The sequence below is a fragment of the Drosophila eugracilis genome, unplaced genomic scaffold (genome assembly GCF_018153835.1).
Source record: "Drosophila eugracilis isolate 14026-0451.02 unplaced genomic scaffold, ASM1815383v1 contig_1162, whole genome shotgun sequence".
NCBI lineage: Eukaryota > Metazoa > Arthropoda > Insecta > Diptera > Drosophilidae > Drosophila > Drosophila eugracilis.
In genome coordinates this window covers 337,419-352,576 of record NW_024571944.1, presented here as the reverse complement: position 1 = coordinate 352,576, position 15,158 = coordinate 337,419, and the positions used below count along the sequence as shown (strand labels likewise).

General features: G+C 49.2%; 1 pseudogene; it reads right to left on the bottom strand.

Moving 5' to 3' along the window:
- Positions 1-8,745: 8,745 nt before the first annotated feature.
- On the bottom strand, positions 8,746-13,526 carry LOC121529900 (annotated as a pseudogene).
- Between the last annotated feature and the right edge of the window lie 1,632 nt (positions 13,527-15,158).

Sequence of the window (15,158 nt, the reverse complement as noted above, 5' to 3'; positions counted from 1 at the left end):
TGTGGGCAGACGTATTTGTAACTATCTTGAACAGCCACAGGTTTTTTTTCCATTCAGCTTCTTCAAGAACGTATTTTCTTTATACTCGATCATTTTACAAGTTTGCTTGTTGCTCGGCTTGATGGGTAATATTTCGCAGCTCTGGTCATTTACACCTTTCCAGTCCCAACTTCCCTCACATAAATAAGTATCCTAATATTCTTGAAGACAGTGATTCCGTTTTAATTTTTGGTATTACTTTTCTCCCATTGAGTTTGAGTGGTACTGGTACTAGGACTGGTGGTACTGGTTTGGCGAAAATTGTATTTGGTTCGATCAGAGAAGGTTTGACTTTTCCTTGATGAACGTCTGTTATAAGGGCAGTTGCTTCTGTTTTAATATAGTCTGCTTCATCAAACCTGATTAATTAACATGAAGAATTAAATTGCTTCCATGTAGATTAAGAAGTGTTTTCTCATTGTTTGCTCCATCTTATTTAATTCCAGTGTAACTCTTTCGAGGTTTCTGTTTTCTTCCTCTGTAGTAATGCGTACTAAATCCGACGTCGCAATGATAATTGAAGTCTGATTAATCATATTATCATTAACTCGCTTCTCGTTTCAGATAATAGTTTGCTTGTTTCCTTTGATCTTGTCTAGAGTACCATTGTCAAAATCAGGATGAACCTTCTTTGTCTTTTCGATTCCTGGGTGATGATTTTATTTTTCTTCTTTATGTTATCTATTTGCATTTTAATTGTACGGCTGATTGTTTTACAATATTTATTGAATTCGCCCAGTCTTGGATAAATGGTGTCTGTTTTTCCATAACTTCATCTGCTTACTTTAGGACTCCAAAGTGGGCTTCCATATTATAGTAAAACAGTAATTGCCAATTCCATGAGATAATTTCCACTTTTCCGATTTTGTACACTTCATATTCGATATCATGGCGCCACTTGCTATGTTCAGAATTATGAGTAGGCTGAGAATTGTCGCTTTGCCTGATGTCCTTTTGGCTGCTCTTGTCATTCTTTTTATTATCTTTCCCATAGGTCATAAAGCTGGATGCGTGTTTTCTTGTTTTAGTAAAACAAGTTGTCCTTCTTTCAGGTTCGGCTTTTCTTGTCGTCATTTCGATCGCAGTTGAAGCGAAACCAAGAATTCTTCTTTCCATTTTCTCCAGAATTCTCCTCTGATTCGTTGCATGTGCCTCCATTTCTCCAGGGCTCCAATCTTGCGATTTTCATCAAAGTGTTCTGGAAGTCTTATAAGCGGTCTTCCAACAAGAAAATAACCCGACATCAGAATATCCTCCTCTTCATAGTCATCACTCAAGATAACTAGGGGACGGGAGTTTAGCGCTGCCTCAATTTGACACAAAAGTGTTGAAAACTCTTCAAACGTGAAGCTGTAGTCACCGATTACTTTCCTGACATGGTATTTCCAGCTTCCCATAATCCTCCCAAATAGGGGCTTGCCGGCGGGATAAAGTGCCACTGCACTCCTTCCCTTTCAAGTATTGGTGCTATACTGGTATTATTTTTCATGGCGGCGGCGAGTTCCTTATCTAGGCCTCTGGCTGCGCCTAAGTTGGTGCTATTATCGCTAAGCAGGTGCTCACTTTTCCCGCATCTGGCGAAGAACCGGTGTAGAGCCTCCAAGAATCGTTCTGAAGATAAGACGCTTACGACTTCCAAATGTATGGCCTTTGTTGCCATTCATACAAATAGGCATATATAAATTATACTTATGATGGCTGCGGCCTGGGGTGATCTTCCTCAGCCGCACTGGTTGAAGGGTGGTTTTCTTCGATATCGCCCACTCTTTGGTGCGGGGAAGTGGTTGTCGCTAGTAGCGCCTGTACTTGTGAAATGACTGCTAACAGCAGCCACTTGCCAGGTTTGCCCGCGGGTGCGGCGAAAATGATCACCGCTACCCGAGCCTGTTAGTGTGGGGTGACTGCGAATAGCAGCCACTGGTGGTATCCGCCCGTGGGAGCGGAAAGAGGAAGTTGTTTTGGCTACTTCTTCACACTTAGAAGTTAGAGATCCCTCGCAGCTGTCTTAGCCGGATGGCAGTTCTTTCAACTTTGTGGATAATGATGAATTAAGTTGGGAGGTAACTGATCCCCTTCGCCCGCTAACCTAGAGACTCAGACAGCGCAAATAATAACACGATATTTAACGGCGGTCTGCCGGAGTTTTCAAGACTATAGAACTTTTGTTCTTTATTGTTACAGAGCATAAAGTGAACTGAATTCAATTTTCGACTTAAAGCTCAAAATAACATGATACTCTTAGCGGCCACGCCAATATGCAGAGTTGCCGGCTATGCACGAGCATCCGACCAATTGCAGTGTCAGCAATTTTGGCCGCTGCTGGGCTGCGGGAATTTGGTCATCGATTCCGTCCGTTATCTACTTAGCTAACTCCTCCGCCCTACTCAGAAATCACCCTCCTTAACTGTACCGGAGATCTTCTGGCACCGGTGAGTCGCATGTAGGTTAGGCCGACGCAAATCGATGCGCTACATATTGCTCCTGCAATAAGCGCTACCATGTGTGTGTGGTTGGTGTTGATTTTATTTCCGAACTTCTGAATATATTCCAGGTTACGTTCACTCAAGCAATGAAGGTAAGGGAGGCTCAGAGTATTTTGACTGATGCGATGGTGCTACCCCCGGAGTCCTCTTCTGGGCGGGGGATTTTGATTCAAAACCAGGTTTTCATTTACCGAAACGCGCTTATTAAGGGTGACGAGATGCGTGCCGTCTATCCAGACGCTTGTTTCATTGTCTACTCGTACCTTCCTTCGTCCACATAAGTTATAGGATGTAAATCGCTTTGTTGGGTCTCGCAGTGCGCAACTCCACCTGCGTGGAGCTCTCGGGCACATGTGGTCTCCGCTGATAGTCGGCAGAAAGCGGCTCCAGTTTTTGTGCAGCAATTCTGGATCGCATGCATTTCCCCCTTGCATTCCGCTATTATATTATCCACTAAACTTAGCATCACATTATTGTGCGTTACCGGGAACATTGTAATTTTCTTACATGCTTATTTATTTTATCGGAATTTAATAATGAAATGCAATATGTTAAACGACTGGACAAATTTTACGGATGCTACGGACAAAATATCTTTTATAGGAGTTTTGGTGGGCTCCTGCATCCAAATACTTTCTATACTTTCTTTTGGGCTGACTATATTTACCTTGGCAAGCGAAATTGCCATCATTAAATTTTGGAGCTCCATCGGTAACATACGGTTTCTAAAGAGTAATGTTTCGTATAAAAGTTTCTTCATGTGTGACTGGGGGAACTATCACTCATATTCTCTGTTTCTTTTACTACCGGCCTGTATACTGAAAGGTTCGCTGAATGTCTAACGGATGCGAAGTCCTCCCACGCTAGTATTCAACCGTCAATAATAGGGATGTATTTGACTTGTGAATAGCTTACAGCTAGTAAAAATATGTGCTAAGTGTCTTAATGGAAAAAATAGTTAAAAACTTTTTTTTATTTTATGTTGTCTTTGTGGACCACCCTCCCCTTGATGAGGACCTTCGTCCCCCAGGTCCGCTTCTACGGCTTTCTCCTCACACAGTGGTGTGAGTTTGTTGCCAAGTCTTCGGTTTGAACCAAGACTTTCTCGCCGACTTCGAACACCCTGTTTTGTCGGGAGGCATTTTCTCTGGCCCTGACTGTGTCCTGGGCCCTTATCATCCTGTCTTTTATTTCCGTTTTCGTATCGTTTGGGTGCACTTCCACCACGTCGACTGGTCGTTTGTTAACGACGGAATGCATCGACTTGTTATACTTGGTGGTGGCTAACAAAATGAATTCCACAGTGTCGGTTAACCCTTGTCGATTTTAGGCAACGCGTGAGTTCCGACAGGGTGTTGTGAAAGCGCTCCACTAGTCCGTTTGAGACGCTATGGAGGGATGGTGCATTTGCAGTGCTCACACCAAAATGGTTCTATAGCATGGCTGTGCGCGATTTTAATGATGGTTCATAATCGCAACAGATTACCCCAGGGAAAAAACTCATTGGTTGTAATATGGCCGGTTTGAGTTCTTCAATTTTCCTTGAGTGGACAAAAAAATTTGAAAACTTGTCAACACAGTTGAGGATGTATTTCTTATCCGTAGGAAAAATGTCAATGTGAAGCTATTCTCCTACGTGAGAAAGGGACGTCGTCTCGCCAAGCTCCTGTTTCTTTGGGTGCCTGTCGTATTTTGCTTTTGCGCACGTCTTCCCTACGATCTCGGAAGCTAACTTGGCCATTTTTGGAAAGTAGTACTCGGAGAGTACCTGCTTTACCTTTTCTTGGGCCGACCTGGGAGCCCTGTTGTGTTCAGCGGAGAGGACTTATCGTTGAAATTTTGACAATGTCAAAATTTTGTGGCAGGAAATTGGCGAACCAGTTCGTGATGTTTCATTGTGTGTGCAAATCGCATTGGATGACGTTTACGCCCTTAGGGACTATTACATCTGCGAGCTCATCATGCCGTCTCTTGTTTCCAAAGAGAACAAATTTGCGTTTTAGTGGAAAGCGTGCCTCCTCCAGAGTTATCTGGTTCTGGAAGCAATTTAAGGGCTTATCCGTTGCCTCAATTGTGTGGGTTAGGGAGAGTTCGCTGTGTACAGTAGCTACGCACGATTCAACGTCTTGCTTCCCCATGACATTAAGTTGTTGCCGAGATAGTGAATCCGCAACCAGATTTTTTTTACCGTGCTTGTGAAAACTGCGCCCTCCAGCTCCTCAATGCGCGCCGTCCACCTTTTGATTTTTGCGATTGGATTGGATTCCGAAACTGCAAAAGTTAATGGATGGTGGTCGGTACAGATATTTATATCCTTGACCGCGTACAAGTAGTGCCGCAGTTTGGCCAATGCCTAAATTATAGCCAACAATTTTCTTTCGTTAGTGGCATAATTTTCCTCCCTGTCTTTCAATGTCCTTGAGATCATTGTAATGGGGCGTCCCTCTTGGGATAGAACTGCACTAATGCCATAGGCATCTGTCTTTAGACCAAATGCTTTCTTATAATCGGGGTATCTCAGCATTACATCTTCAGATGTCAAGACATTTTGCAGCTTCTGGAACGCCTTTCGCCGCGCTTCAGAGAACTGAACTGGAATGTTTCGTGACCTATGTCTACTAACAGTTCCATTTTGCCCTTTTTTCAGACATAGGTCTTGCTATAGCTGCCAAATCATCTGTAATAGCTCGCCAGGCCAGGCCCTAAAAAACTCACACTCTTTTTTAAAAAGCCCGGTTTTTCTACTGACACCCTCATGTTTGCTTCGTAAAGGTTCTTTAGAACTCAGTCTACATACGTGTTGATTGTTCATTTTCTGATGATGTATCTTACATCATCCACATATACGTAGCAAAATTTGCTGATTTGCTCTCGCAAAATGTCGTCAGTAGTTCTCTGAAATATGCTGGCCGCATTCTTAAGGTCTAATGTTGTGAAATACTTGGTCTTGCCCAAGTTCCCCAATTTCATTGAGATATTTAGCATGGGGTACTTGTTGGATATTGTTTTCTCATTAAGTTTGCGAAAGTCTATTACTAGTCGCATGTTCTTGTTACCCTCTTCGTCAGTGCCCTTCTTGTCTACTACCCAAATTGGGTTATTGTCAGGGGACACTGATTTCTGATATAATTTCGCATAAATAGGCTCCTCGTTTTTTTTCCTAATTGTGGCGACCACCGAAGTGTTATACGGTAGGGCTTCATCTGGCAGGGCAGGGGGCAAACCCTTGCAGAGAGATCGACTTCCATCGGCTCCGGTATACACTGCAGTTTACTATTAGGCGGGTAGGAACGGATCTCCGCTTTAACATGTAACATGTAGCCTTTACCCAGTAAACCTTGTCTAACGTTTTCTGCCACCCCAAATGCATGGTTGCTTTATGGACATGATTCACTACAGACGACCTAAAAGCTCTTGGGATTACGGATAAACAACGTGCTTTCCATTTCTCTGAATTTTCCGATACAGAATTCCTGCCCTTAACTCATACATCGCTCCATCATTCAACTGGGCTATAATTTCCCTTAAGCACGAATCACGCTCCTGCTCAGCTACAAAGCAGTTGTCTGTCACCACTGTCAGGTCAATGCGAACTTCGGGTATCCTATTCATTGTCTCACATTCAGTGACAATCGGATTTCTGGCTAAAAAGTCCACGTGCGCCATGCCGTTTCCTTTGCGTCTTTATGCAGCTCTATGGGATATTTCCGATCGAAGACAATTAAAATCGGATCATGAGTTAGTACTGAGATAATCTTCTGACGTATTTCTTCATGATCTGATTTCCAAACAAAGCTACTATTTTTGGAAGACAACTGATACAACGGTTTCATCTGTTCAGAGAACTATGGGACAAATTTACGGAAATACGACGCTAAACCTATAAATTGTCTCAATTGTGAAACATTCTTAAGTTGAGATAGTCCAGCCAGAGCTTGTATTTTTCACTTATTCGGTTCGATACTACCGTTCCTGACCAAGTAGCTATGGTATTCTATTTCCGTTTTCAGAAAAGAGCATTTTTTTATATTGAATGAAAATCGTGCTTCCGATAGCGCCCTAGCACGACTGTCCATCTTTCAAATGCTTCCTTGTTGTAGTGGGGCGGTGTTGCCGGAAAAAGATGCCTCTTGATTGTGGTGGAAGTCGGGGGAGTCGTCGAATCGCCCGTCTGGTTTATTCACTTCATACAAGAAAACTGAACTTAACTTAACTTAGCATAAGAAAAGACGATCGCCGACGGCCGACCGCTGCACTTGGACCCGAGAGAGCGAGAGTGCAAGATTGTTCAGAGAGGGGCGAGGGCGGATGCACTCTTCAGCGCGGATGCGCTCTTCAGCGCGGTTGCACTCTTCAGCGCGGATGCGCTCTTTAGAGTGGATGCGCTCTTCAGCGCGGATGCGCTCTTCACGCGCTCTTCTTCTTCGGCGGCACATTAGCCCCTCATCTGAACATCCCGCCCCCCTTGCAATCACTCGGGTTGCAACAGCTCCCTCGTCGCTACGGTTGGTGACAGGCTCCGGACACGACCCATCCAAAAACGGTGCTCTGGGCCACTGGCAGCCCGTCCTGGATCTTCAGGAAGCCCGGCTGCATGATCCGCGGGTACATGTCCGCGCCCAGGACAACGGAGATCGTCGCTGGCAGATAGAACCGCTCATCCGCCAATGTCACGCCTCGGAAGTGGGCACGCACCGCCTCGCTCAGCTCTCGAGACGGCGTATGAACGCGCATGTGAGGCTCGATTTTGAAAGCGACCTCCAGCCGTACGCTATCATCCATTTTGGAACCCACGGTGGCCGAACATACTTGTTCGTCCCCCACGCTGGTAGTGGGCAGACGGAAACTCGCCGCTAGCGATGCGTCGATGCAGCTTGAGGGCGTACACGGGTCGATAAGGGCCCCCGTGTCGAAGATCCGGGTCCCGGTGTCAATGCGCACTATCGCGGTCGGCAACACATTGACGCTGTTCCGCTGCAGCAGCGACGATAGGGTGGGCGCAGCGGCCGCGTCCTTCGGGGGCTCTTGACGAGAAGCGGAAAATTGCCTAGGCGCGGATGACGCGGGCGGACGAGCGGTGGACGGCACCCGATGAGTGGCGGACGCAGGCCGTGGAGCATCTGAAGCCTGCCGGCCAGTGGCGGAAGAATGCCGAGGAGCTGCCGACGAGCGCCGGGAAGTCGATGGCCATGGATCGGCTTGTGAGTGCCGGAAAGTGGCGGACGAAGGCGGCGAAGCAACCGAAATGCGCCTGGAGTTGGCAGACGAAGGCCGCGAAGCAACCGAACCACGCCGGGAGTTGGCGGACGACGGCCGAGCGCCAGCTGAGACACTCCGTGTACTGTCTCCCGCGCTCCGTGACTTGTGCTCCTCTTGACGCGGCTGCCGCCGAGACCGTGGCTTCTCCACGAGGTGCAGCAGCGAGTGGTGATCCTGACCACACGTTCTACAGCAGTCCCCACGCCGACACGATCCGTCGGAGTGCTCGTGAGCCAGGCAGCTGGAGCAATACCGGTTCACGAGAACCGCCCGGAGCCGCTTCTCGGCACTGAGACGTAGAAAGCGCCGACACTTCTTCAGCGGATGGATCCCACTGCAGACTCGGCATCGGTAGGACTGGGTACCTCGAGTACATCTGCTCTCCAGTGACTGGGCGCTGCGTGGACGTGGCGACATCGTGCTGAATATTACTGGCGGAACTATGATGGAGAAACAAAACAGCGTTATCAGAATTGGTGTGAAGTTCGACTTGGAATTACGGGCAGAGCTACGAGACAGCACAATGGAAAGGAACATTGGAAAGGAAGAAACGCAGAATTATTGTGGGCAGGCGGACGCGTCCATCGGAAGAAGGACGACCTTAGCGACGGGCCGCTTGACGAGCCCTCGCGCGGTGCGGATGTCAATCACGCGTACATGGCCATCGGATCCTGGATACACCGCGTCAATCCTGCCTAATCGCCACTCATTGGACGGAAGGTTGTCCTCCTTGATGACCACCATATCCCCGACGCGGAGATTCCTCGTAGGGGCACGCCACTTGTTTCTCTTATGGAGCTCCTTGAGGTACTCTTCCTTCCATCGCAGACGAAATTGCTGTTGAAGAGCCTTCAGGTGCTGCCAGCGATTAATAATTGACGTCGTATCCCCCTTTAGCTCGGGTTCGACCGTGACGAGAAGAGGACCTCCCACCAGAAAGTGCCCGGGTGTAAGAGCCATCAGATCAGCAGGGTCTTCGGACATTGGCGCGAGCGGCCGCGAATTTAGGCACGCCTCGATCCTCGCCAGGAGAGTAGCCAGCTCCTCAAAGGTGTATTTCCGTGTGGCGGTGGACTTGTAGAACAAGGTCTTGAAGCTCTTGACGCCTGCCTCCCACAGGCCCCCCATGTGGGGGGCTCCCGGAGGAATGAAATGCCAGAGAAGCTGCTGGTGACTGTAGGCACCTGTCACAGCCCCTTTTAGGCTCTGGAGAAAATCGCGAGATAGCAGGGCCGCTGCCCCCACAAAGGTCTTCCCGTTGTCCGATTGCACTTGACGGGGGCATCCTCTCCGGGACACGAACCGAGCGAAAGCAGCTAGAAATTTCTCGGTCGTAAGGTCCGACGTAGGCTCTAAATGGATGGCCTTAGTGGAGAAGCACACAAACACCAACACATACCCCTTTGTGATGAGGCAGGCTCGCCCCGTATAGTTCTTTATCTCGAAAGGACCGGCATAATCCACACCTGTGTACGTGAATGGGCGCGAGAAGGACGTCCGTTCCTTCGGTAGCTCTCCCATGAGTTGCGTCTGCAACTTCTTCTTGTGGATGACACATACCTTACAAGCATAGACGACGGACTTGACCAAATTCCTCACTCTTGGAATCCAGAATTTGGCCCGAATCAGGCGGATCATCAGCTGATTGCCACCGTGCAGCGTGATGCGATGCGTGAATTGAACAAGGAGTCGAGACAGATGGCAGTCGTATGGAAGGATTATCGGATGTCGTTCGTCGTATTGGAGAAGTTCAGAGGACGTGACCCGGCCGCAGGCTCTCATAAGGCCTTGCGAATCCAAGAAGGGGTTCAGATTTTGAACCGGACTGGACGCTGATACTGGACGCTTTTCGCTTAAGCAGCCCATTTCAGAGACGAAGTGTCTGCGCTGAGTGACGGAAACTAGAAGACGTTCAGCCGACGTAATCTCATTAGCAGTCAGGTGTTCTTCGAACGGAGAGCGTATCTTCCGCGCGCGCTGGATGAAGCGGCAAGCATAGGCAAGGACTCGTAGTGCCTTGTCAAGTGTGGAGAAGCGTTCAAGGAGATCTTCGGGGGGCGCCTTCGCGACATGGACCTTGACTGCTCGCTTCTCGAGTTCAGTCCCGGGGGCCTCGTTGCCTTGAGTGGGCCACTCGCTGCGAGGCCCTCGCAGCCAGCCAGGCCCGTGCCACCACAACTGGTTATCCGCGAGGTCTTGGAGAGCTACGCCTCGGCTGGCGAGGTCCGCAGGGTTCTGCTCGGAGCGGACATGTGCCCATTTCTGCACGTCGGTGAACTGGGAGATCTTGGCTACCCGGTTGGCCACGAACGTTGTCCACTGACACGCTGGCTTCTGCAGCCACGCGAGGACAATAGTCGAGTCCGTCCAACAATATGGGGCAGATGCGGACCCTGGCATCTTTGGCAGAACGGCGGTGGCCATTTCCGACAGCAACAATGCGCCGCACAGCTCTAACCGAGGGAGCGACACCGTTTTAACTGGGGCCACTCGAGTCTTTGCCGTCAGCAGGTTCACTATGACCGCAGACCCAACCTCGACACGGACGTAAATTGCTGCGCCGTACGCCTTCTCTGAAGCGTCGCAGAACCCGTGATGCTCGACCCTTAGGTGTGGTCGGAACGCGACCCATCGAGGAACACGAATCTGATCGAGCACCGAGTAATTCTCCAGGAAGTCAACCCATCGCTGACAGAAATCTTGAGGGAGGGCGTCGTCCCACCCCAGATCCAGGAGCCAAATGTCCTGCATGAACATTTTTGCCCGGACAATGAAAGGAGCGAGCCAACCTGCTGGATCGAACAATTTGGCAATTTGGGAGAGGACTTGGCGCTTCGTGAAGGACGAGCCGCAAGTCACCTCTGGCGGAACGAAAAAAAACTCATCGCTCGTCGCTTTCCAGCGCACGCCGAGTGTCTTGGCCGTGCTCTCTGCATCGATGTCGAGGAAATCAGCACGAAGGAGGTGGTCGCTCGGAATGTCGGCCAGGATCGCCTTGCTGTTCGACGTCCATTTCCTCAGTGGAAACCCTGCTGACTCTAGGGCGCCCTTTAGCTCCCGAATCACCACTTGGGCTTCGGTTTTGGAGTCTGCCCCCGCGAGAACGTCATCAACGTACATAAAATGCCGGATAACCTGGCTGGCCTGCGGGTACTTCAACTCTTCGTCGTCAGCGAGCTGCTGCAGGACACGGATCGCTAGGAACGGGGCACAATTGACACCAAAGGTAACCGTTTTTAATTCGTAGTCGCGGATCTCCCCATCGGGATTGCGAAACAAAATACGTTGGAGTGGAGTATGCTTGGGGTCTATCCAAATTTGCCGATACATCTTCTCGATGTCGGCGTTGAAGACAAACCTAAAGTATCGCCACTTTAGGATTTGAATCGTTAGGTCGGATTGTAAGACCGGGCCCGCGTAAAGAATGTCGTTCAGACTGGTCCCGTTTGCGGACGGGCTCGAAGCATTGAAGACTACCCGCACCTTGGTGGTCGTGCTTTCGGGCTTGAAGACGGCATGATGTGGGAGGTAGTAGGTAGCGGAACTGCTCGTGGGAGAGACCTCGGTCATGTGGCCTAAGTCGATGTATTCCCGTATTACCGAGTCATAGCGGGCCTTAAGGGGCGGGTCCCTCTTCAGGCGCTGCTCATTACGTAGGAACTGAGCAAGAGCAAAGGACCGTGAAGCTGACAGCTCGGAACCCTTCTGCTCGGGGTCGCGTAAGGGGAGCGTCACAACGTACTTGCCACACTCGTCTCTTCTCGTCGTCTGGACAAAATTGTGCTCGCAAACTGAATCCGATTCCGAATTAATCTGAGTGGGCACATCCTCCACCTCCCAAAATTTGGTGAGTAGCTGATCCAGCGAGTCACCGAGGCTACGGGCAACTCGTGTGGAAAAAACGGACACGCTGCGAGGGTTGGCTGGAGATAATGGGCCTGTCAGCACCCATCCAAAAATGGTTTCCTGACCGAGAAGTGACCCGCAGATGTTAGCCCTGGTATTACCGAGGAGAATGGACGGAAGAATGTCAGCTCCTATTAACACATCGACTTGGGAGCTTTCAAAGAAGTTGGGGTCCGCCAGGGGAATGTCGGGCAGCCCCTTGAGGCGATCTCGCGCAATCGGATATGATGGCAGATTTCCTGCCAACTGCGGAAGAACGTAAGCCGCAGTCTCTAATTGTAGCCCGGGTCTCGACGGCGACCGAATGGAGAAATGGCACAATTTAGTAGACTGCGCGGCAATGGTCTGATTAAGACCGGACACTTGGGCTTGAATAGTCTTGAAGGGAAGCTTGACAAGGTTGAACAGTCGTTCAGTTATGAACGTCGCTTCGGACCCTGAGTCTATCAGTGCTCGTGCCTGGAAACTGCACCCCAGATGGCACACGTTGATAAGGGCAGTGCCCAATAGGACGGCTCCAGACCCGGAGGCGAAACACACCTGCACATCCGACTGATCCTCTGAGCCGTTTGTGCTTCTGGAAGGTTGTGCGGGTCGAGCCCTTGCTGGAGTAGGCGGACTTGGAGCCGTAGTGAACGGATTGCCGCGGTGCAGGAGGGTGTGATGTCGGCTGTGGCATGTGAAGCAGGTATGGGCGCTCGTGCAGTCTCGCTGCTGGTGCCCTCGAGCAAAACAGTTCAAGCATAACTGCTTCCTCTTAATGTAGTCGGAGCGCCCGTCCACGTTCATTTCTAGGAAACGCGGACATAAGCGGATAGGGTGGTTTTCCCTCGAACAGAGGTCGCATCCCTTTTGGCCCGGAGCCACTCGAGTCTCGTACGAATGGAGCCTCCGTGCAGGGGCAGCAGGGAGTCCCGACCTTGGCGGAGATTGCCCGGAGCCACTAGGCCTAACGTCGTCGATGGCCTCCAGAGTGCGATGGCGCTCTGTCAGGAAGTTATCTAACTCCTTCCATGTTGGAATTTCGGCCTTATTATGTACGGATTGCTCCCACATAGAAAGTGTGACCTTGGGGAGCTTCGAGGAAATCATAAAGACCAGGAGACAATCCCACGCCTCAACATTGATGGCGGACATTTCTAGGGCTGTCAGACAACTCTGAATGGTGGCTTGCAGTTCCCTCAGCGCGACCCCGGACTCTTGAGAAATAGCCTGGAGGTTGAAAAGGATCTTCAACTGGCTATTGACTAACAGCCGCCGATTCTCAAAACGGTCTGTGAGGCTTTGCCACGCTGCGACAAACCCCTCATGGGTAAGCGGAGCCTTAGCAACAATGGCGTGAGCGTCACCACTTGTTTTGGACAGCAAGTGAAACAACTTCTCTACCGGGGTGAGCCGCGAGTTTTGGATATAAATGGCCGCAAACAAGTCTCTAAAGGTGGGCCACCGAAGGTAATCACCCGCAAAGACCTCGGTATCCACTGGAGGTAACCGACAGCCTGTAGACGCGGGCGTGTGGACATTGACGGAAGCCTGCGTGGATTGGGAGGCAATTTTCTCCCGAAGCTGGGCAATACACCTCGAATATACGGAGTAACAGTAGCTGTACTTCGATTCCAGCACTGCTGAGGTGGCCGAATTGTCGTCGGACACGGCGAGCAAATCGGAGCAGCTCTCATAGCACTTCTCCACCTTCTCCCAAAGTGCCCGAATTTGGTCTCGATGGACTTCGCACATGTATTGGGAGCTTGTTTCTGGGCCTCCCGGGGTATTGATGTTGGCCTCAAATTGGCTAATTCGATCTGTCGTAGCGATGAACTTTTTCAGCGCCACGTCGACCGCACTTTGAGCCATTTTTACAACGGAGCGAGTCTGCCTCTGTGAAGGATCGGGGATTGTATTGACGTTTTCGTCACTCTTTGCCCTTTGAATGGCCCTGGTCGCCTTAGGCTTCAAAAGAGGCGTCCGCGGAGATGCGGATTGAGATCTGTTCAAACTGATGGATGGGATCGGACGCGGATTTTTGTCGTCTCCCGTGGGCATTCTCAAAAGTCAATTAGCTGGTCAGCGCTTGGCGACTGACTTGCGCAATAGGGGTCTCGTTCGAAGCGGTGGCTGGTCACACTAAAGTGATGAGAACGGTGAAATCGCGGATGGATTGCGATCACAGGGAACTAGTAGGCACTAGCGGCGCCGATGTCGAAAGGAAGATCGTGTGCGGCACAAATCGAATGTGAAAACAAAACTTCAGGAGCCCAACAACCCAGAAGTAGACGAGGTTTGGTGAGATTGTAGGCGGATGTTGCCTGATGCGGAGTGGAAGCTGCGCTAAGGGCACGGAGAATGGACACGTACCGTTCGGAATTCACCCCGAAGGAAAAAAAAAGCACCAAAAAAAAAACACAACACGGCTACTGAGCCGGCGAGGTTGCGAACTTAGGCGACACAATCACGGATTTGTAGTGAAATGCCGGTTTTTTTTTTTTTAATACAGATTTTATTTCAGTTAAATTTATAATTATTTATTCCCTGAAATTGGACGCAGAAAATATATGGAATGCATGCAAGTATGTATATATGTAGGTATATGTATGCTCGTGAGGCCTAGGTTGGCACAGTGGACTGCGGACTGTATAAATAGAGGAACTGAAAGCTGTGTGGTGTAAAAAAAAAACACTGATTGGGAAAAAAAATATTACGCCAGCGGCGGACTGTTAAATGACTTTAGGAATTTTTTGAAATAAATCACACCGGCTGGCCAATATTAATTATGCTTTATTTTCGTCACCACACAATTTCACAAAGTATGTATGTATATATGCAAGTATATGTATGCACGTAAGGCCTAGGTTGGCACAGTGGACTGTGGACTGTATAAATGGAGGAACAGAAAGCAGTGTGGTGTAAAAAAAAAAGACACTGATTGGAAAAAAAATATTACGCCACCGGTGGACCGTTAAATGAATTTAGGAATTTTTGGAAATAAATCACACCGGCTGGCCAATATTAATTATGCCTTATTTTTGTCACCACTGTTTCACTGTTCACTTGGTCAATTTTACGCGGCTTAATTGCACCAAAAAAAAAAAAAAGGTATGGTTGTATGTGTGTATATTATATGTATGCACATATGCCTCGACCGTTGGCAAGCGAATAGCGGAATAGCAAATAACGGGGAGGCCGAAAACGGCGAGGAATATGGCGGCACACAAAACGGAGTCGGATGGAAAATTTGGCAGAATATGAAGACGAATAAGAGTAGAAAATCTCAAACTGCCGTTGTGTCGGAAAACTCGGACTTGGAGTTGACACGGAAAGGAAATAAATCTTGCAGCCGTGTGAACGAAATTTTATGTTCGGACCACTGCTGAAGACCGGCAGAGAGACGGAGACGGAAAAAATTTCGTACTTATCTTTTGGCGGAACACTGCCGAGAACTGCTGGTAGAAGAAGATATCCAGAATCCAAAGT